Source organism: Theropithecus gelada, chromosome 4 (genome assembly GCF_003255815.1).
Source record: "Theropithecus gelada isolate Dixy chromosome 4, Tgel_1.0, whole genome shotgun sequence".
Taxonomy (NCBI): Eukaryota; Metazoa; Chordata; class Mammalia; order Primates; family Cercopithecidae; genus Theropithecus; species Theropithecus gelada.
The window spans coordinates 105986183-106010654 of NC_037671.1; positions in this window are offsets into that span (position 1 = coordinate 105986183).

Here is a 24472-nt window from a genome sequence, read left to right on the forward strand (position 1 = left end):
AGTCCCAACTCTGAGGCTTTGGCAGCTCAGGGACGCAGAGCACCTCTCTGGGACTCCACGAGTGCTCTTGGCGACTGAGCTGTGAACATTGCCCAAGAATGCATTTTTGAAAGTCATAAATAATACAAACAACTTCTCGAGTTAAACACACAGGGAAAAAATGACTGAAGATAAGTCTGTTACAGATAAACATGCTGCCACATCTTTTTGACAGATGATGGCATTGGCGATTCTTCTAATAAAAAATTCAATTTGAAAGGCCACCAGCAAAATCACTGTTCCCTGTAAAAGACAATTCTAACTACATTTCTACAAGACAAGTGTAGGCTTCTTAGGATTCTCTGGACAGGAGGATGGAACAAACCTGAAATATTTTGGGTTGTTCGTTTGTTTTTGAGATGGAGTCTTGCTCTGTCACCCGGGCTGGAGTGCAGTGGCACGATCTCGGCTCACTGTAACCTCCGCCTTCCAGGTTCAAGTGACTCTTCTGCCTCAGCCTCCCAAGTAGCTGGGATTACAGGCATGTGCCGCCATGCCTGGCTAATTTTTGTATTTTTAGTAGAGACAGGGTTTTGTCATGTTGGCCAGGCTGGTCTCGAACTCCTGACCTCAGGTGATCCACCTGCCTCATCCTCCCAAAGTGCTGGGATTACAGGTGTGAGCCACCATGCCCAGCCCCCAAACCTGAAATATTCTAAAGCTCATCTAACAGATATTAGCTAGCCAATACAATTAGAATATATTCCGCATGTCCTCATTATTTAAACAAACTCCAATGGGAAAATTTCTCATTCATGGTAATAAAACAGTTCATCTTGGATTCTTCAGGTTAATTAAGTGACCCCTGAGGTGAACTGTATCTGGCTTATTGTAGACCCATCCAAATTACTGTGATCTACTGCAGGATAGCCAAACCCTGATGCCATGAAATATAATACTGTACCTCTGAATGGAGCAAAGTAGAAAGCCTCGGAAAAGCGAGGAACACAGGAATATTTCTGGGGTATAACCTGTGTAAAGGCAGGATCCAAATAGTTCAGTCTCAAGGTGGTAGTCAAGGAATACAGCCTGACACAAGAAGGAATTTCAAAGACTCAAATTATTTATTTTGAGATTCTTGGAAACCACAAAGAGAAGGCAAATATAGAGCATACAGCAACACTTACGAATTTCCCTTTCTTCTGCACCCATTTCACTCGTATGTGCTGCTTTTGTTCTGAGGTGTCCCTCGCCACAATTCCCTGAGGGTTTTCTCTAGGCTGAGCTCCACACTTCCATTTTCCTCTCTTTACTTCCTCTCTGATGTCTATCCTTTCATTATAGTCGTGGATATCGCCTCTCTCCCAGTGATAAAGGGAATAAAAACACTTCCTCTTTGGGAGAGGAAAGAAGGGAGGAAATTTGGCAGACCATTATAGCGTGAGTTTTTGGTTATCTGGGAAAGGGGGGAAGCCAGCAGACATTCCCATCTTTATTCCATTTAGCTCTCTCTCTGCCAGACAATGATAAGGGAACTTAATTTACACCAAAACCAGGGACAGGGAGCCCATTTCAGAGGCTCAAATGAATATATGGCCACACATTCCTAAAAAAAAAAACTCACCTTTCAACCATCTTTTGTTGGTTGACATATGATTTCCTTATCATAAGAGAATGAGATATTAAACAGCACATTTTTTGTTATTTTTTGTTTGTTTGTTTTTTGAGACGGAGTTTCACTCTCGTTGCCCAGGCTGGAGTGCAATGGCGTGATCTCGGCTCACTAAAACCTTCGCCTCCCGGCAGAGGGTTCAAGCAATTCTCCTGCTCAAGCAATTCTCCTGCCTCAGCCTCCCGAGTAAATAGGATTACAGGCGCCCACCACTATGGCCCACTAATTTTATTATTTTTTTTTTTTTTGTATTTTTAGTAGAGAAGGCGTTTCACCATGTTGACCAGGCTGGTCTCGAACTCCTGACCCCAGGTGATCCACCCACATTGGCCTCCCAAAGTGCTGGGATTACAGGCGTGAGCCACTGTGCCCAGCAACAGCACATGTTTTAAAGTTAAGATGAGGCAACATAAAACTTGAATTAATAAATGTGACAAACAAAAATAACAATAAAATAATAAATTATAAATCCCAACATGAATACAATCATATTTCTTAATTTTGACAGTGTGAACAATAGACTTAGTGTTAGATCATTTGCAGCACGGTCAGATAAAAGAATTTTTCCCTCATGTAAAGACTACACCCTAACTCAGGCATGGGAAAACATCATCTCATATAACCTTCATAAACCCCAACTAAGCCAGCTCTTAGGGCCACACCAGTGTTCCAACATCTGTAAAGCCAGTTTTCATCTAAGTTTAATTTTAAAAAGCCAAAATGTTAGTAAAATCTTGTTCTTATACATCCACTCTGGGGTGGGTTCTTAGTGTCCTGACCCAGGATGTAGCTGGGATGGAGCAGGACTGCTTGAGGAAAGAGGGTTTCTGGGCTCACCTTTTCAGCTTGGCAGAAGCGTTGAAACTGGTGGAAGAAAGAAGCCTGGTAAGGAACTGGGGTTTGGAGCCCCTTCAAATTACTCAAAGCCAAAAAGGCGTACAGAGAGAGAAGAGCAAGAACCTAACCACCCGAAGTGGCATTTCTGGTGTGTGTTCAGGCAGCTTTTTTCATCTGTGTTTCCATAAAGACCTCTCTTGCATAAAACTCATCCAGGCCTCTGTGAACTGATTGAGCCAGGGCAAGATGCACAGTCTCTGGGACTGAGTGTGAGTAAACAAGATTCTCCCCTTACCTCACAAGCCTACCCCTGCCCCAAAACAATTCAGCACAGTGGTATGCTTTAAAGGCCCACAGCTCTCCCCAGCAAACAGACAAAGCTCTGCAGCCTTCAGATAGAGACTTCATCCTCAAGCCAGACAAGGACTTCATCCTGGTGGGAAAGTGATGAGAAGGAGAAGAGGCAACAGTAATGTGTACACACACACACACACACACAAACACACACACAGGTTACAGGTAGAGAACTCTAAAATTGCAGTGTGAAGTCTCTTGATACAGGCCACATTCTCTGGTCATCTGTTTATCCAAACAGAGTTCTACACTAGGGTCAAGAGAGTCTTTTTAAAATTATAGAGTACTGTGCTTTGCTAAATGGCATGATGGAATGAAGACAGCACTGGTGATGCTACTAATTATGCAGCTTGAGAAAGCTGCTCACCTGCACAGAGCTTCGGTTTCCTCATGTGAAAATTGGAGATGATAAAACCTAACTTGTAGGATTTTTATGAATATTAAATAAAATAACACGTAAAAACAACTGACCAGAAATGGTAACAAGCAAGAGTAGAATTTGGAAAAAAGGGTTTGCTTGATTCTAACAGATGTTCTCCAAAGGTGCAAAATTAGGTTGTTGAGAAAGATGGTGTGTGGCTGGTTGATGCGAGGCTTTGAGACCGCCTGCCTGTAAAGTTTGATTTTGAAATCTCAGGCTCTTAGAAGCCTCTGTAAGGGGACGGGTAGTCACAAAGCCATATCTTATAGTGTGGTCTGCGAAGATGCCTGTAAAACACTCAAAGCTTATTGAAAATTCCCCTGCAGATCTCTTCTTCTGGATTCCTCCCCACCCCACACAATGAGCCACTACACATCCAAGGAAAACAAAGAGACAACTCTGAAGCCCTAAGGAGTGGCCTAGCTAGGTCAGTAGTTTTCCCCAGAGGGAAAATGTGCTTCCAGACACACTAGGCTGGAACTGACTAGAAACTGGACTATTTTGACTGAACAAGTTGAGAAAGATTTGCCTCTGGCTTTAATAAATTACGACATCAGCTTTTGGCATTTAAAATATTCAGTTGTTTACCTTAAAAAGTCTCTTAAGGCTGGTCGTGGTGGCTCATGTCTGTAATCCCAGCACTTTGGGAGCCCGAGGTGGGTGGATCACCTGAGTTCAAGAGTTCGAGACCAGCCAACATAGTGAAACCCCATCTCTACTAAAAATACAAAAATTAGCCGGGCATGGTGGCAGGCGCCTGTAATCCCAGCTATTTGGGAGGCTGAGACAGGAGAATCGCTTGAACCCGGGAGGCAGTAGTTGCAGTGAGCTGAGATTGCACCACTGTACTCCAGCCTGGCTGACAAGAGCGAAACTCCATCTCAAAAAAAAAAAAAAAAGTCTCGTGCCATTAATTTCTTTTCTGGTTTGAATAAAATAGCCTTTTCCCAGATTGTATTAATTTGCAATAAAAGTATTCTGATCTCCATGCATTTTTCTTGTCTGTAAAATGAACCAAGATGCTGTTAAGCTTCCTTTGGGCTCTGAGAACTGTAGGACTTGGGGACAAACAAACCAGGTGGCTGATTCTACTGAGGGCTTCACTGTCACCTGTGGTTTCTACTCCTTCAAAGGAGTGAGGATTAACTGCTATTTAGACACAAGAATGCAAGTCTTTGATTATTTGGGTGTCTGTTTTCACAGGCGTTGGACCTGACCCTGCAGCCGGGGAGCCCTGACTGGACCTCTCCTCTCATTTGAAAGTAGGCAGGCCTGACTGACACCAGACACCACAGAGGTGTGGCCCCCACCAGACACGGCTACCATTAAACTCCATCTTGTTGCTCACTGGGTGTGTGGCCTTGGTTAACCACAAACCCGCCTAGATGCCTCACTGGCAGGCCAGCTGAAAGCCGTCATTTCTTATCCAGCCCCTAAGGGATAGGATTAGAAGAGTTGCCTAAAATGTAAGATGTTGCATTCCTAAAGCCCTGGCTGTAACCCAGGGGGACTCCAGGCAAGACGGCTGATCCCAGCGACTTCACTCCTAAATGAAACCAAAGTCACCTAGTATCCTTGGAGTGGCAAGATATGGAGAATGGCAAGTGAAACCAGAGCCTTCTTGGCAGTTAACTGAGATGCTCTGAGCAGGTGGCAAAGGAAGAAAGCCTTGGCTTTATTTAAAGGGGCAATTAAAGTTCAGGAAGGAAAGGAAGTGTTGTTATTCTTAATTTTTCACACTCTCCCTGACCCCAACCTCCATTCCACAAATAGCCCAGGATTGCATTTGCTGCCAGCAGAAGTATATAGATACCTCTGGAAAGCTATGAATGATTTACAAGCTGGGTCAATAATTAAGTTACCCGGGAATGTGTAGACATAACCAGCCTTAACTCTTTAAATCTCAGAAGACTTGCTCCCCAGCCTGGCAAGAAAATAATGGTTAGAAACCAAACAAAATCTCCACACAGATTTGAAATGCTTTGAGGTAGTAAAATGTTTCAATCCATTGTTTGGGAAAAGCTGACGAGTAGATTGTGTTTCTCATCTTGGTCTGTGATTATTTCTAGGACAAAAGAAACATATTAAGTTGGTACAGAAGAAATTACCATCTTTGCCATTGCTCTTAATGCAAAAACCACATTTACTTTTGCACCAACCTAATGGTTTATAGAATCAAGTACCCAAACTCACAGCTTCGATTCCAGCTCTACTCTGGAGGGCCAGGTGATTTTGAGGGGGGCCTCTCCCTGGAACTGGCTGTCCTCCCTCAAGGACCTCCTCAATGAAGATTTTAATCAATGGTGGATCCAGATCCTAAGGGAAAAAGCGCCATTCACGTGGGGGAGGGGAGTTTGTTTGAGAGCAGTCCATTTGTTGGCTGATCTGTGGAAGGGACAGCCCAGTGGTCTATGCTAGTTAAGGGTTAAGCTAAAACCCTTGAAAGAGTTAGCAAGATGAGACTGTGCATATGTGCAAACTGGAGACGTTCTGAGAAGAACGTCGCTCAGGGCTTAAGAAGGGTTTTCATGTGGGGCAGGGCTGGAACTGAGCCTGGAAGGACTGGCGGGTGAGGAGCAGGACACCTCAGAGAGAGAGACGTCATTCCAGCCACAAACCTGTACTGAGTCCTACCTTCCATGTCCAGACATGGGCTTGGTGCTGCAGGTACATGAGCCAGAGAGGATCAAGCCTCTTATGGGCCAAATTATGTCTCCTCAAAATTCGTATGTTGAAGCCCGAATCACCCAGTACCTCAGAATGTGACTGCATTTGGAGATAAGGCCTTTAAAGAGGCGATGAAGTTAAAATGAAGCCTTTACAGTCGGCCCTAACCCAATCTAACTGGTGTGATCATAAGAGATTTGGAGACACAAAGAGACACCAAAGGCCACCTGCAAGCCAAAGAGAGAGGCCTCAGAAGAAGCCAAACCTGCTTCTTGAGGCTTTGATCTGAGACTACCCACCTCCAGAACTGCAAGAAAATTAATTTCTACTGTTAAAGTGCCCTGGTCTGTGGAATTTGTTATGGTGGCCTTAGCAGATTCATACAGTGTGCTTGCCCTCCGAGGGCTCCAGTGTGTTGAAGAGGCCAGACAACAAACAAACTCCTATGAAATCTATACATTCATGACAGCCGTGCAGGGCACCAGGAAGGACAAGGACAGGGTGCTTTGAGAGGATCTGAAGAACAAAATTGGGGTGAGGAAATACCCCTGGGCCCAGAATTCCCGCCTCGAGGAGAGGAGAGCAGGGAAGGCAGGCTGGCCCAAGCCACCACTGAAGAGGCAGGAAGTGAATGACAATGGGAACACCAGATTGCAGAGCGCCTGGAAACAGGCGAGAGTATTCTTGCTGGATCTCCAAGGCAATGTGAAGCTATTTTAGGTTTCCAAGTGGAGGAACAGCCCAAGGAGAGCAATGCTTTAGGGAACTCTATCTTACAAGCATGTGCAGAAGAAGCGCAGGCCTCAAGGCACAGGGAGAGGGGGTGCAGGTGGGAGGGCTGGACCTAGATGCTAGCAGGCGGGCAAAGTTGGGGGAGGGATTGCACGCAAAAAGCATTTTGAAGAAGAAAATGACAGGTCTTGGTGATTGATGGGAAACTCTTTTAAAATTGTCTTGTCCCTGAAGCAGCCATTTAGGGCTGTGGCTGACCTATAGGAAAGCCCCTGGTGGACCTGTCTCCAGAGTGAGGTGGTTGCCATGGCACCTAGATGTGTGCAAGGGGGATAAAGACCAAATGGCACATTCATCTCATACCCTTCCTTTACCATCCCTTTGTGGGATACCAATGAGACACACAAAGCTTCCCGAATCTGCATGATGAATATCATCAGAAGGCATTTGATTACAGCTCTGAGATTCAGTGAGAAAGTAATACCTGGGTGACGTCCACAAAGCCATCTTGCGGATTTCTCTGTGATGGTCTTCTAACTTCTGGCTGCTGTTCACAGTCGGGGGTGGGAAGAGGAGGAGACGTGGGTAAAAGAACTTCCCGTACTTGCCTGTGAAGGGACGTTAATGTCTGACTGACAGGAGTAGGACAGTGGTTGCTTGATCCAGCCCTCCTGCCTTCTGCTGGGAAGGAAACAAAAATATGGAAAACATGGGGGGGCTAAAGTTCCAGAGCACCTGCTGTCAGCTGAAGCCCATGGTCTCACAGAAGCAACAAGATAGTGGAAGCTGTGAATAGATCCTGCCCTGTCAGGTGCTGGATGAAGCTTGTTTCCAATGTGAAGAGAGGGGACCTGGTCAGGAAACCATGATTTCATGAGCCAGACTTTACAACTGCAGCCAGCTGCCAAGGCCAGAGCTCACGGTGAGTGGCAGACAGAAGAATACCAGCCCTTCATCTTATAGTGCTCCGCCAGGCTCATTTTCCATCCATCAGCAGCCAAGGGTTAACGTGGAGATCAGATTAGAGGCACTGCTCCCTAAGAGACTTACATTTGAAACACTAGGCAAAAACTGATACAGGCACATGTGGAAATAAAACACAGGGAGAAAGAGTCCAGCAAAAAAATCCTGGCATGGCATTTGACTGAATGCATTATCAGGACACAGTATACTGACACTCTTTGAGGAGAAGAGTATCTTTAAAGAGTAGACTGTTTTAGTAAATTATTTGTGCATGGCTGGTAGAATTCATTATTGTGTTATTATTATTTTTTAAGACAGGGTCTTGTTCTACTGCCCAGGCTGGAGTGCAGTGGTACAATCACGGCTCGCTGCAGCCTTGATTTCCCAGGCTCAAGCAATCCTCCCACCTCAGCCTCCTGAGTAACTGGGACAAGTGTGCACCACCACACCCTCCTAATTTTCGGTATTTTTTTTTTTGTAGAGATGGGGTTTCACCATGTTGCCCACTTCAGCCCATCTCAAACTCCTGGGCTCAAATGATCCACCCGCCTTAGCCTCCCAAAGTGCTGGGATTATAGGTGTAAGCCACCACACCTGGTGCCATTATATTATTTTTTTAAAGTCTCTTTTAGAACTATAAGACTTCAAGATGCTCCATTTGCTCTAGATTGAAAAGCCGATAAATGGTATTTTGTAATCAAAATGTGGTCTGAGGACCAGCTGCATCGGCACCTCCCAGGAGCCTGATATAATTTCAGAATCTCAGACCCAAACCCAGACCTGCTGAATCAGAATCTGCACTTGAATGAGATCCCTGGAAGCTTTGCATGCACATTAAAGTCTAAAAAGCACTGCCTTGGAGCAGGTTAGGCAAAAAGAAGAGCTGAGAAGGGTTGGGTAGTTAAGATCTGGCTAGTAATACTATAGCCAGCTCAGTGCCCACTTCTACTCGCTAGGCAACGGCCCCTATGGCCACAATGAGAGGGTTTAAATAGTAATGCAGGGTACAGAGAAAGAGGGCCAGGCTTCTGCATGACTGAAAGAGCACAGATACCCCTCCCTCTCAGGTGCTCTCATACATTCTCAACCTTTATCCTTACAAGCCCAAGGCCCATATGAGTCTAGATAATGCCAAATAAGCCTAAGCAATACAAAAAAAAAAAAACTTTTTTTTTTTTCCAATTAGCAAAGGGTAATGAGCACTTTCCAGAAATTGTACTTGGTAGTATACGTCACATAAGTAAATTTTCTTTTGTTTATTTTTCCAAAGAGGCTGCACCAGGACTATGCAAGATAATTACTTTGCTTTCAGTCTGGTTGAGCAGCAGTGGTTTATGGTACCCCATGACTTCCTCTGTAAGATCAGTGAGATGTAATACAACAAGAAAGGGATTTTGAGTAGACAAACCTGTGCCTGAATCCTGGCTTGGACCCTGGTTTGGATTCCTTATTTCCTGAAATTCAGATAGTAAACTCTAAAATGCTGAATGTTCATTACAATTAATTATTCATTATAGAGTGGAAGTATAGCACAATGGCTTAGCCTGGCTTGACTAATAGCACCATTATTATGTCAAGGAGACTAAAGCTTTGAGAGATACAGCTCAATATCATACAACTAGAAAGTGGCAGAGCCCAGACTGGTAGGTGGCAGGTCCATTGGCCTCAGGAGCCCAGAAGACAGTTCAACTTAATACCATTGCTTCCATGGGCCCAAGGCCTTACTCCCTTCCAGTGCCTTCAACTCTGCCCCATAACTGATGCTGTCACAGTTTAAGACAGAATTGCAAGTGAGCCAGATTTACAAAGGGTATCTACATCTACAATTTATGTTGGGGCAGTCATCTTACTACCCTCATTTATCTTACTAACCTTCGGACTTCAAAAGTCATTGCTAATATTCTAAATTGTGGCCAGCTCAATCTTTGCTCTCCTTTGCTTCTAAATAATTTTGTTTTTTCATCCTCAAAAAATCTAACTCTTCATGTCAACAAGAAAAATCTCAAAATGTGATGGTAAAACAAACATTCCATTGACTTTCAGACTATTAAATAACTAACCTTCTCCCTCAGTCTCCCTATTCCCCATCCCCCTCTCCCAGCTTTTTTCAAGTGCTCCCTCCCAGGCTGGAGAATAAGTATACTCCTAGCTTGGATGAAACAGAGAAGGTAGAACCTGGAAGATTGAATAGATTTGAGTTAATATAACTTTCTCTCAAACAAAAGCATTTAAGAGTTCAGCAAAGGTTAGGCACGCAGAGAATGCTGCATTTCCTGGTATCTTCTGATTAGCTTTTAAGATAATTAATGGAGATGGGAGTATTATTGCTTGAACAACTACCGCATTCCTGGAGAGAAACAGGAAGGTCAGAGCTGAGAATCCTGAGCATTAACCCCAGTGGCTCACCAGCTTCTTTTGCATTTGTAAATTCCCTCTGTGGCTCTACCGACATCTATATGATCCCAGGGTTAGGTGACAGGCAAGCTCCTAGCACTTCACATGCATTACCTTAACTATACGTCACACTTCTTTTCTGGGAGAGAAATAGCCATACCCATTTTAGGAAGGAGGAAATTGCTACACACACACATCCCTTAAAACAATCTAATGTAGCAGCTGCTATAATTATGCCCATTTTGCGGATGAGGAAACTGTGGTCTAGAGAGACTTAGCTGCTTTTCCCTACTAAGGCCAGAAAGAGCCTCAGGATCCTTCTCAACATAATACTTTAGTCAGCTACTATCAACCAATCAGAGTTGGCATACTAGGTGAAACCTATTTGCTCTTCCTTATCTAAATTCTTGACTGGATACTTTCTCATGGTCCTTATGAGAGGAGCATTTGTACCTAAGTTTCAGTTATAACACTACCCAGAGAAAGCGAAAGTCATCATAACACAAAAACATTCACTAAAGGAACTGACCACTTTTCTATTTCATCTCTACTCTGCCACCCCTTCCTCCCTTTTAACACTAGCCATTACCCCTTCAGCAATAATGAGTTATGCTCTTTGTCAGCTGTTTTGCACAAACAGTATACATGCACAAATGCAAATAATGGCAAATCTTGGGAAATATAAATTTTTTGTAAAGTAGGTGAAAGTGTTATTGGTAAACTACTCAAATCAGACACTGGAAGCCATTGACAAATGAGAATCTGGGAAAGTTATACTAGTTAGCAACTGGAGAAGAGAAAATTCCAGGGTGATGACAAGATATGTGCTTCAAAAGAGATCATTTGAATATCAAAGGATTGAGTTGAACCTTTGGGAAAACTAATAAAGCTCTGGAATATTTTTGCAAAGAAATGACCTTGTTTATGAATGTACCATGAAAATCAAACACACAGTTAAAGATTGTACCGTACCCCTGTATGAATTTGTCAAAAAACCATTATTCCAAGAGAAACAATCAAAACTCTAATAGTCAACATTTTTGGTTTGTTTAAAGAATCAGGGCAAGTTGTGACTATAACATATTTTAGTTTAATAGTTGGGGGAAAAAGTTATTGCCAAATAAGACAGAGGAGAGATTGGGCTTAGCTTCAGCTCACTCCCACTAGAGGATTGCCACTGATCACAAAACCCACACTACTACCTCTCTGATGCCATAATGTTCAACCATGCCTTTTACTTAAAGAATTCCATTTCCAAGCACAGTGGCTTACACCTGTAATCCCAGCACCTTGGGAGTCCAAGGCAGGAGGATTGCTTGAACCCAGGAGTTCAAGACCAGCCTAGGTAATATAGTGAGAGCTTGTCTCTACAAATAGAAACATTAGCTGGGCATGGTAGTGCACATGTGAGGTCCCAACTACTCATTGCTTGAGCCCAAGAGGTTGAAGCTACAGTGAGCTGTGTTCACACCACTGCCCTCCAGCCTGGGTGACACAGCAAGACCCTGTCTCAAAAAGAAAAAGAAAAGGAAAAAAAATATCCAGAAGCTGGACTTAGAAGATAACCAAGGCTGTAGAGTGTCCCATCTTGGGAAGGAATGCTTAACAATTGATTTACAGCCTTGTTGCCACCAGCCAAACCACCTGGTGGCCCATTACTGAAGATAATCATCACAAACAGATAATGCTACCCTGCATGCCCCACCCCTCATGTGCTTTGCCCAGCTCAGCCCACATACCCCACCCCGATGTCAATTCCTGCACTTTGCCTAATAAAAAAGCCCTATTGGCTCTTTTCAGGGGAGTCAGTCAGGGAATCTTTCTCTCTCTCTCTCACTCCCTCCCTTATGTTCAGGTACAAATTTCTATTGCATTAAGAGCCCAAGAACCCATGGTCAGTAACATATTCTTTGGGGGCTCATCCAGGATCACAGGATGTAGGGAGTCTTTCTCATCCCAAGGGGAAGACTTGTGAGCTGAGAGGACGGCTGGACAAGATCCCTTCACAGCTGACAAGCGGCTGCCTGAACTACTGACTCATTGTCATCGTGAGTCTTTCTCCAGCCTCCTGGACTTCCTCACCTTTCCATCAGGAAATGCTTTCCTCCCTTCCCTTTCCCCCCCTGCTCTCTCTTTTTCTCCTTTCCCCCCTGCTCTCTTTTTCTCCTTTCCCCTTCTATCTTTTATCTCACCCAGTTGCTTTGCCTCTCTTCTCCAAATCCTTACTGCTTTGGGTTGCCTGAATAACATCCCTGCAGGATGGATTAAAATGGTTGACTATGGGGTCTGATCAATCCTACGGGCATTGGAATGGATCACACCCCTCCTCTGGCCTAAGTTGGTTTGGGTTTGAGTACCAAGAAAAAATGTCTGTCTCTCTTTTCCTGTCTCTCTCTCTCTCTGGCACTCTGACCATCTCTATTCAAAACCCATCATAACTTCACTTCCCTTTTTCACTTCTGGTGGGGAAGGGAGGCCTGTAATGTTTTAGGGGGGTCTGTCTGTCTGTCTGAATGTGTAGTCCTGTCAGTTTGGGGAGATGGCCTTAGGGTGCCAAGGATGTCCAGCTGGCCTTCAGGAAGGCACCAGTGACACATGAATGTGACCATCAGTATTGGTTTCTTATTGTACAATAAGAAAAGTTTAGAGCTCAAATGGTTAATCTGCAACTAAGTAGAGTAATTTGAGAGAATTTTGCCTATGTTCCCATAATGGAAAAGATTTTTTGTGTTTTTTTTCCTTTTTTTTTTTTTTTGGTAACATGGCTTGGCCCCCACAGCTATGTCACAGTGAGCAGGGTCATCAAAGTGACTCAGTGAAAGGAAACCCAAATTTCTGGCATAGTGGCTAAAGAATTTCTTACCAGTCAGGCTTCTGACCTGTCTCTCTGCACAAACCAGTTGAATGAATGAGGAAAATTACTGTTTGTCTCCTCTGTAAAGTTTTGATTAATGGGAAAAAGGATTTGTCTGTGTCATTCTGTCATGGAGAGGGGTACTACAGGATAGAACACAGGCCTAGGACTTCCATAAACCCACTGTTTGAGGCTGCCCAGCAGACTGGTCAGTTATAAGCTTTACTGCAGGTCTCTGAAACAAAAACTGAATGAAGTTTCCTATTCATCTTGTGTTATGTCCTGGGAACATGATATGACCATGTGGGGTATCCTTGGTCTTTGCCATCCAGACAGTGAGAATTTTTGAAGTCATGTCAGGTGGCTGGTCATAAAAGACCAGGATTCTGAGATTCAGCAGCACACTGTTGGTCCAAATGTGTCAAGCTGTAGGCTGAGTTTTGTCTTAGGGGCTTTTTCATCTTCTTCGATCTTATGCCCATTTCTGAGAGTGAATTCTTGGGGGTCATGGAGATGCCTCCTCTACCCTCTCTCTAGAAATACCTCTTGCTTATATGATTTTTAAAACCTGAAAAATTATCATTGGGCTTTAAAAGACTTTTGGAATGAGTCATTATAGGAATTAAGAACACCATTAAAAGAAAAGGGACTTTAGAGATATCTTATTCTCAACAATTTTTTAAGAAGTTTAAATTTTTAAAAGAGGCATAATAATGCCATGGTTAGCCTTAAAAATTATCTTGAACTTCAAAGATTGAAGAAACATTAGCACACAAATATGAGAAAGAACTAACACAAGGACTCTGACAACTCAAAAAGCCAGAGGGCCTTTTTTTCCTCCAAATGACTACACCACCTCTCCAGCAAGGGTCTAGCTGGGCTGAAATAGCTGAAATGACAGAAATAGAATTAAGAATATGGAAAGGAATGAAGATCACTTAGATAAAGGAGTACCTTGAAACCCAATCCAACGAAGCTAAGAATCACAATAAAACGATACAGGAGCTGACAGAAAAAAATAGCTGGTACAGAAAAGAATGTAACCAACCTGATACAGCTGAAAAACATACAAGAATTTCATAATGTAATCACAAGTATTAATAGAAGAATAGACCAAGCGGTGGTAAAAATCTCAGAGCTTGAAGACTGGCTTTCTGAAATAAGACAGACTGAATAGAAAAAAAAAAAAAAGAATGAAAAGGAAAAAGGAACAAACGAAACCTCTAAGAAATATAGAGTTATGTAAAGAGATCAAATATACAACTCACTGGTGTCCCTGAAAGAGATGGGGAGAGTGTAAGCAGCTTGGAAAACATATTTCAGGATATCATCAATGAGAACTTCCCCAATTTAGCTAGAGAGGCCAACATTCAAATTCAAAAAATGCAGAGAACCCCAGTAAAACACTTCATAAGAAGACCATTGCCAAGACACATAATCATCAGATTCTCCAAGGTCAAAATGAAAGAAAAAATATTAAAGGCAGCTAGAGAGAAAGATTAGGTCACCTACAAAGGGAAGCCCATCAGACTAGCAGTGGACCTTTCAGCAGAAACCAGAAGGGATTGGAGGCCAATATGCAACATTCTTAAAACCCAACCCAAATTTTATATCCAACCAAACTAAACTTCAGAAGCAAAGAAGAATTAAGATCCTTTTCAGATAAATGCTGAAGGAATTTGTTACCACCAGACCTGCCTTACAAGAGCTCCTGAAAGAAGCTAAATATAGAAATGAAAGACTGTTATCAGCCACTACGATAACACACTTGAGTGCACAGGCCAGTGACACTATAAAGCTGTCACACAAATAAGTTTGCATAATAACAAGCTAACACCATGATGACAGGCTCAAATCCACACATATCAAAACTAACCTTGGATGTAAATGGGCTAATTAAAAGGTATAATGCCCCAATTAGAAGGCAGAGTGGCAAGCTAGATAAAGAACCAAGACCCAATGGTATGCTGTCTTCAAGAGACCCATCTCACGTTCAATGATACAAATAGGCTCAAAATAATGGAATGGAGAAAAATCTACCAAGTAAATGGAAAACAGAAAAAGCAGAAGTTGCAATCCTAATTTCAGACAAAGAAGACTAAACCAACAAAAATTCAAAAAGACAAAGAGGGGCATTAATAATGGTAAAGGGTTAAATTCAACAAAGAAACCTAACTGTCCTAAACATATATGCATCCAACACAGGAGCACCCAGATTCATAAAGCAAGTTCTTAAAGACCTTCAAAAAGACTTAGACTTCCACACAATAATAGTGAGAGAATTTAATACCCCACAGACAATATTAGATCATTGAGACAGAAAATTAACAAAGATATTCAGGACCTGAGCTCAGCACTGGATCTGCATTAGTCCGTTTTCACACTGCTGATAAAGACATACCTGAGACTGGGAAGAAAAAGAGGTTTAATTGGACTTAGAGTTCCACATGGCTGGGGAGGCCTCAAAATCATGGTGGGAGGCAAAACGTGCTTCTTACATGGTGGCAGCAAGAAAAAATAAGGAGGAAGCAAAAGTGGAAACCCCTGATAAACCCATAAGATCTCATGAGACTTATTTACTATCACAAGAATAGCATAGGAAAGACTGGCCCCCATGATTCAATTACCTCCCCTTGGGTCCCTCCCACAACATGTGGGAATTCTGGGAGATACAATTCAAGTTGAGATTTGAGTGGGGAAACAGCCAAACCATATCAGGATATCAGGATCAAAGGAATCTGATAGACATCTACAGAAGTCTCCACCCAAAAGCAACAGAATATAAATTCTTCTCATTGTTACATGGCACATATGCTAAAATAAATCACATAAATGGACACAAAACACTCCTCGGCAAAGGCAAAAGTACTGAAATCATAACAACCACTCTATCAGACAAGTTGGATTGAATCTTAAATCCTTTCCAGGTTACAAGTCCCCAAGGTAATGTTTTCAATTTTTTCTTCCATTTTTCTGACTTCAACATAATAGAATTGCTACTCTCTTTTTCCCGAGGTCCAACGAGCTTAAGCTTATTTCTGGTGGTACAGGTAAGAATGTGTGCGAGTACCACTACCTTCCTTCTTTGTAGCTAAAGATGCTTTGAGTCTAACATTTGGATAGATTATGCTCACCATTAATGTTTGTTTTTCTTCTGTTACCATAAAAGTCTGTTTGCCTTATATTTCAAACAACGGGAGACTCATTTTCCAGTCTATTCACTTAAATTCCAAATGGCATCTAATCTCTTCTTATAAGCATTATTAAACTGGGCTTAAGCATTTTTTTAATTATCACTGGATAGGATTTGATTTTTAAAATAATTTCTTATATTCAACCGGGGTACAGACAGTTATAAATGTTTGTGTCTTCCAGGCTTCAACATTCCATGTCAAGCACATAGTCGTGCAAGGATTCCAAACCCTCCCATCCCAGGAAGAGCCAAGCCCCTATAAAACATTAAATCAAGAGATTTTTGTGGTCTCCAGGGTTGGGCGAGGACAACAATCCTGTTAAGCAGAAAGTAGCTCCAGAAGACTACACTGCTGCCTTTTTCCTTAAGAAGAAGGAGGATAAAATGTCTCAGTGGGGCATGAGATGGAGAGGCAGAACTTGGCTTCAGCTCACCCCCCACAGAGCATTCCTGCTGACCACAAACCCCACACCACTACATCACTGCCACCATAATGTTTAACCATACTTTTTACTTAAAGAATTCCAGGAACTGGCCTTAGAAGATAACCGTGGTTGTGAAGTGTCCCGTCTCTGGAAGGAATGCTGAACAACTGATTTATAGCCTTGTTGCCACTGGCCAGACCACCAGGTGGTCTGTTACTCAAGATAATCATCACAACCAGATAATGCAGCTCTGCAAACTCCACCCCTCGTGTGCTTTGCCTAGCTCAGCCCACATACCCTGCCCCTGTGTCAATTCCTGCATAGTGCCTAATTAAAAAGCCATACTGGCTCTTTCTGGGGAGTCAGTCAAGGAATCCTCTCTCTCTCTCTGTCTCTCTTTCTCTCTCTGTCTTGTTGCCTCCCTTATGCCCAGGCATAAGCTCCAGTGAAGCTTTGGGGAATCTCTTTCAGCCTCATGTCAGTTTCTGTTGACTTGAGAGCCCAAGAATACATGGTGGGTAACACAAACACAACATGAAACTAAAGTTTTATTTTCCAAGACAAAGCCCCAATGGAACCTTTCCTCTCTGTTTCCTGAGACATGTTGTCTGCATTTTAAGAGGATACATGTGAGTAGCTGACCCCCAGAACTACTCTTCCCCCCATAATAAGGACCTCCCATGTCTCCTTTATTTTTAGAGCCCCATGACCAGTTACATCATTTGGGCTTGATTTTATAGATGGAGAAACTGAGGCCCAGAGGACACATCCAGGGAGGGCATGACCCAGTGTTTTGCGCAGGTCAACTTGACTCCCACAGTCCAGTGCGGCCCTGTTAGCCAATTCCCAGCAGACTGATAACCATCTCTGGAATGAAGCAGGGAGTGACTGAATCAGGAAACCCATCAACAGTACTACCTACCCATCTACTTGGAAAAGGAGGAATTCCCACAAAGACAGCCCTGGGGGCACTCTTACTGCCCATCACATCACTGGATCCCCTGGCCCAGGGACACCTACATCTCTCTGTCAGTCTCTTCTCCAGGTTGGCTTCAACTCTCAGGGTCGTTTCAGGGGCCTGACCCTCCTGCTTCAGCCCTCCAGTGAATGAGGCCTCTCCTCCTGGCCTGCCCCCTTCTCCCCACCTCCCCAGAATATCACTTTCCACTCTTTCAAATGAACCCAATCTGTGTCTGCTCCTGCCCAACCCCATCTTCTGCAAGGCAGTTGGTGCCTGAAACCAGCTCATGAGAGTTGCTAGCCTTGGAGAGACAAGCCCAGCACGTTGGCTGCACCCGTAGCTCTGGCTTTTGTGATCTGACCCAGAAAAGCCAACGGAGGGAGGCAAGTCAGGCCAGAAGGGGTGGCCCTCATCTCCCAAAAGTGGGGAGGGGAGGTTAGGGGGAAGATTTGCCCAAGGCAGATCTTCATTTCTGCTTTCATATGGAATTTAAAATTAATTCAGGCCAGGCACGATGGCTCACACCTATAATCCCAGCACTTTGGGAGGCCGAGGCAGGTGGATCACAAGGTCAGGAGTTCAAGACCAGCCTGGCCAACATGGTGAAACCCCATCTCTACTCAAAATACAAAAATTAGCCAGGTGTGCTAGCATGCGCCTATAATTCCAGCTACCCAGGAGGCTGAGGCAGGAGAATGGCTTGAACTCAGGAGGAGGAGGTTGTGGTGAGCCGAGATCACGCCACTGCACTCCAGCCTGGGTGATAGAACAAGACTCCATCTCAAAAAAAAAAAAAAATATTCAGGAGTGCTGTTGTTGTTGTTGTTTAAGCAGAAAATAAATTCAGTCTGCCTGGCGTAGTGGCTCATGCCTGTAATCCCAGCTCTCAGGGAGGCAGAGGCAGGAGGATAGTTTGAGCCCAGGAGTTCGAGACCTGCCTGGGCAATATAGCGAGACCCCATTCTCCACAAAAAGGGGGGGAAAAAAAAGAAGATAAAGTCAGTCCAAACCTTTTTACAGACGAACTGACTGAAATTCACAGAATCAGTGATTTTCTCAGGTCACACAGCAAGTTGCAGCCAAGACATGGTCCCAGAGACCCTGCGGATAAGTCAATTTAACATTTTCTTAGTCATGCCCCTGACCTGAATGTATCCACATCTAATAAGGAACTAAATTCCTTAGTTCTCCAGAGGTGCTAATGGGAGTGATGAGGCTGGGTCAGATTAATTTTGTGTAAAATTGGCTGGGCACAGTGGCTCACATCTGTAATCCCAACACTTTGGGAGGCTGAGGTGGGTGGATTACCTGAGCTCAAGAGTTCACAACCAGCCTGGGCAACACGGTGAAACCTCGTCTTTACTAAAATACAAAAAATTAGCCGGGCGTGGCAGCATGTGCCTGTAGTTCCAGCTACTCAGGAGGCTGAGGCAGGAGAATTGCTTGAACCCGGGAGGCAAGGTTGCAGTGAGCAGAGATAGCGCCACTCCACTCCAGCCTGGCCGACAAAGCGAGACTCCGTCTCAAAAAAAAAAAAAAAAAATTGTATAAAATTACCTACAAATAAAACTTCACCAAGAATTCAAAGAAAGCCATGAATCCCATCTCCTGACCCATCACATTTTTTTTTTAATCTGTCAGATCCCCAAAGAGATTAGGTAACTCTGGAGGATTCCTTCCAAAACTAGTTGGGGTAAGGAGTCAAAAGTCCGGAGGAGCCTTCTACATGAGGGCTCTTGGGCATTGAGTCGGATGGAGTAGAATGTGGCTCCATAACTTAGCAGCTGTGTGACCATGGGCAGGTGAGCTAACCTCTCTGAGCCCCAATTACCCCAGCTGTAAAATGGAGATAATAGCCACCTCACAGTGTTGTGAGGTTTAAGTCAGCTAATGTGTGCAAAGTACCCAGAGTAAAATTTAAAGGCAGACTTCTTCCTAGCCCACCTCACTAGGGCCTCATTTCTCCAAGCTTAGTTTAGTCCAGACTTTTTTTTTTTTGGAGACTGAGTCTCACTCTGTTGTCCAGGCTGGAATGCAGTGGCACCATCACAGCTCACTGCAGCCTTGACCTCTCAGGCTCAGGTGATCCTCCTGTCTTAGCCTCCCGAGTAGCTGGGACCACACACATGTATCATCACTCTTGGCTAAGTTCTAAAAATTATTTGTAGAGATGGGGTCTCCTTATGTTGTCCAGGCTAGTCCCGAACTCCTGGGCTCAAGAGATCTGCCCACCTGGTCTCCCAAAGTGCTAGGTTTCCAAGTGTGAGCCACCGCGCGCAGCAGTAGTCCAGAATGTTAGAGATGCTTCCTCTCCCCCGGTTGTAATGCTGCCAACTTGCAGTGGAAACTGCGATGCTGAAGGTAGGTAAGAGTAAGAGGCTGAAGGAGCCTGGCTGGGCTCCCGCTGCCCCTACGAACGATGTGCCTTAGTGATAGGCAGGGGCCGAGCCCTTCTGTGAACCCTGCAGGATGCTTTTCTTAAACTCTACTTCTTGTCCAGGCTGCCAAGCAGAACCTCTCAAGAGTCTCAGGCCCAAAGTCCCATTTCCAAATGGCCTCTGCTCTAAAGCCAGCTCCCACAAATCCTGTCAGCACTGCTCAGGCGAATGATCACATACCTGCCTCCAAAGCCAGGAAATGAGGCGCCTGGATGAAACACATTCCAAGATTGAATGGCTATTTACAGTCAAACACAAGCGCAGCAGCCCAGGTAGGTAGGCTGGCGAAGTGAGGGGTGGGGCTGGAGGGGGAGAGGAGACACCAGGCGATAGCATTTCACTGGGACACAGACTGCTTTAAAAGGGCCCAGGCTTGGTGTCAGGAGCCCGGGTCTGTGTGCTTGGTTTTGTCACAATCTACCAACTGTCTGTTTCATTATCTGTAACAGGATTTCTAAAAGGTTCTGAAAGTGTGGTCCAAGGATCCCTGGAGGAAGATTGCAAGGTCAAAACTACTTTCATAAGAATACTATGAGGACATTTGTAATTTTTTTTTTTTGAGACAGAGTCTTGCTCTGTCACCCAGGCTAGAGTGCAGTGGCACGACCTCGGCTCACTGCAACCTCCGCCTCCCAGGTTCAAGCAATTCTCCTGCCTCAGCCTCCTGAATAGGCGGGATTACAGGTGCATGCCAACATGCCTGACTAATTTTTGTATTTTCACTAGAGACGGGGTTTCACCATGTTGGTCAAGCTGGTCTCAAACTCCTGACCTCATGATCCGCCCTCCTCAGCGTCCCAAAGTGTTGGGATTACGGGCGTGAGCCACCATGCCCGGCCTGTTCTTTTTACTCTTAGTCTCTCACTAGTATCCAGTGGAGTTTTCCAGAGGCAACGTGCTGCTCTGATGTCGTCGGTGCTCTGACAAATGATGGAATGTGTCTGTGTTTTCAAATTTTCTCAGCTTTAATTTCGAATATGGTAAAACTCAACCAATAGAACCTATATAAACTGAAGCTCTCTGGGGTCAGCAGTAATTTGTAATAGCCAAAATGGGTCCTGGGACCAAGAGGCTGCTCTGATGACGTCCTTACCCCTGGGCCCCCAGCCTCCTGGAGGAGCAGTGAACCTAGTAGAGGCCACGTGGTTCCTCTGCTGCCTGCAAAAAGTCACCTGTTGTAATCAGTGTTCCATTTCCTTCAACTCCTGAATGCTCCACGCCAAGAAAGCACAAGCCTGGAACACGGAGGCTGGGTTACACTCAGGGAACTGCCTTCGGAGTGGGGAAGGGAATGGTGGCCCAGTCAGCTCATCCACCAGCAGCCAAGTGAAGCACCAAGTGAAGGCAGGAGGAGGGGTCAGGAGGTGCCTTGCCATTTACATGTAGGCCACACGGTGAGTCAATCCCAGGCTCCTCACAAGCTCCTGGTTCTCTGGCAGTTGTGAATTTGGAGGGCAGGGCCTTGGGATGCGCCTCAGTACAACATATTCCAAAGTCCCAGGCCTGGGGTTGCCCTGCCGTCAGCCTTCCTTTTCTGCTCCATTTCTCTAACCTCTCTCTGCCAGCTTCCTCCACCATCCAGAGCAGCACTGTCCAGTAGAAAGAGAATGGGAGCTACTCATGAGATTTCAAGTTTTCTAGCAGGCACATTTTTAAGAAATGGGTGAAATTGATTTTAATAACATACTTTATTTAACTCCATCTATCCAAAGTGTTATCATGTCAATATAGACAATTAATAGTGAAATATTTTACATTCTTTTTCGTATTAAATCTTTGAAATCCAGTGTGTATTTTAGATTTTCCATACATCTCAATTTGGACATTACATTTTCATTAGAAAAACGTGATCTGCGAGGTCAGGAGATCGAGACCATCCTGGCTTAACACGGTGAAACCCCATCTCTACTAAAAATACAAAAAGTTAGCCAGGCGAGGTGGCGGGTATCTGTAGTCCCAGCTACTCAGGAGGCTGAGGCAGGAGAATGGTGTGAACCTGGGAGGCAGAGTATGCAGTGAGCCAAGATCGCACCACTGCACTCCAGCCTGGGCAACAGAGGGGGACTCCGTCTCAAAAAAAAAGAAAAAGAAAAAAAGGAAAACGTGATCTGACTATGGATGTTATGAAATTTATACCTGAAAAAGTAGATTCACACACCCAAGTTGTTCCAAGCGTATTTACAAGTGTTCCAATAACTGAATGAAGCACTTAGATATCAATTATTAAATTTAAATTAATCTAATTAAATTTGAAATTTAGTTTATTGGTTGCAGTAGTCACATTTCAAGTGCTCAATAGCCACATGTGGCTACTAGCTAACATATATGCAGTGCATATCCAGACTGTTCTCTTTAAACTTTGCTCACTCTTTGTAGGTAGATGTGTTTTGAAACTAAAATAAACATATGAAAGCAACACATGTTCACTATTCAGAATCCAAACATTATAGAAATGTAAAAAATAGAATGTAATACATCTTGTCCTCCCACCCCTCATAGGCAACTAACAACTATTATCAACAATGTGGTGCACATTTTCTCGCTTTTGTCTATATATACTTATATTCATTGTTATTAAAATAATGTTTATAAAAATGGGATAATTCTATTTATTCCTCCTATCACTTAAGCATCTCTGTATTATGTACAGTACTAACAGACTATAAAGTCTTGCCTACTGAGGCTCACATTCAAGTAAGGCAAAAAGAAAGGAAAGAAAGAGAGAAAGAGAAAGAAAGCAAGCAAGCAGGGAGGGAGGGAAAGAGAGAGAGAGAGGAAAGAAGGAAGGAAGGAAGGAAGGAAGGAAGGAAGGAAGGAAGGAAGGAAGGAAGGAAGGAAGGAAGGAAGGAAGGAAGGAAGGAAGGAAAGAAGGAAGGAAGGAAGGAGAGAAAGAATCAGCATATAGGGTTATAAGCACTTTAAAGAAAGTTAAGGCTGGATATGGTGGCTCATGCTGGTGCTTTGGGAGGCCGAGGTGAGAGGATCACTTGAGCTCAAGAGTTCAAGACCAGCCTGGGCAACATAGCAAGACCTATTCCTACAAGAATTTTTTAAAAATTAGATAGGCTGAGGTGGAAGGATCGCTTGAGCCCAAGAGTTTGAGACTGCAGCAAACTATGATCACACCACTACGCTCCAGCCTGGGTGACAGAGTGACACCTTGTCTCAATTTTTTTTTTTAAGTTAAATAAAGAAATGAGTTGAGGCCGGGCGCGGTGGCTCAAGCCTGTAATCCCAGCACTTTGGGAGGCCGAGACGGGCGGATCACGAGGTCAGAAGATCGAGACCATCCTGGCGAATACGGTGAAACCCTGTCTCTACTAAAAAATACAAAAAACTAGCCGGGCGCGGTGGCGGGCGCCTGTAGTCCCAACTACTCGGGAGGCTGAGGCAGGAGAATGGCGTGAACCCGGGAGTCGGAGCTTGTAGTGAGCTGAGATCCGGCCACTGCACTCCAGCCTGGGCGGCAGAGCAAGACTCCGTCTCAAAAAAAAAAAAAAAAAAAAAAAAAAAAAAGAAATGAGTTGAACAGTAACTTGGAGATTACTAAGGAAAGGATGATGAACCTCGCTAAAGAGGCAATGTTTGGGCTGAAAGCCAGATAACAATAGGTAGCCAGATATGGAAATCTATGGAAGCACGTGCAAAGGCCCTGAGGCAGCAACCACAAATGTGCTTTCACAACTCCTTTTTTCATTGAATACTATATATTTGGACTATTAGTCCAACAAGTGTAGTGTCTAAGTGCACTATTACACTTTGTAAAGGCAACTAGTTTTTTCATACAGTAAAACAAGAAAAAAAATTCAAACAAGACAAAACAGTGTACAACGAAAAGAAATTTTTCTCACCCAATTCCCCAGTCCACTGCCCAAGATACAACCATTATTATTTTGTATCATCTTCCAGAAAAATCTTTATGTGTATGGATGCATATACTTCATATATCTCACCTAATTTATACTAAGACCATATAATAAACATCATTCCCACCTTTTTTTTTTATTTTTATTTTTTTTTGAGATGGAATCTTGCTCTATGGTCCAGGATGGAGATCACCTAAATGATCACCTAAATGGTCGTGCAGTGGCACGATCTCAGTTCACTGCAACCTCCACCTCCTGGGTTTTAAGCAGTTCTCTCTGCCTCAGCCTCCCTAGTTGCTGGGATTACAGGCGCCTGCCACCATGCCCAGCTAATTTTTGTATTTTTAGTAGAGACAAGGTTTTGCCATTTTGGCCAGTCTGGTCTTGAACTCCTGACCTCAGGTGATCCACCTGCTTTGGCCTCCCAAAGTGCTGGGATTACAGGTGTGAGCCACAGTGCCCAGCCACTTTGCTTTTTTTCTTTTTGGACAAATTAATTTGTACATTATTTTGAATAGGTAATGCATATATATGTCACTAAATTTAAAAGGAACAAATAAGTGCACAATGAAAAGCAGGTCTCTCCTTTCTATCCTGTTCTGTAGACACCAAGGTCCTCTCTCCCGAGGCGGGCACAGTCACCCTCTTCCTGTGATTTCTCTCCAAGGTGGTTGCTATCATCTGAATGCGTGTATGCCCCCAAAATTCATATGTTG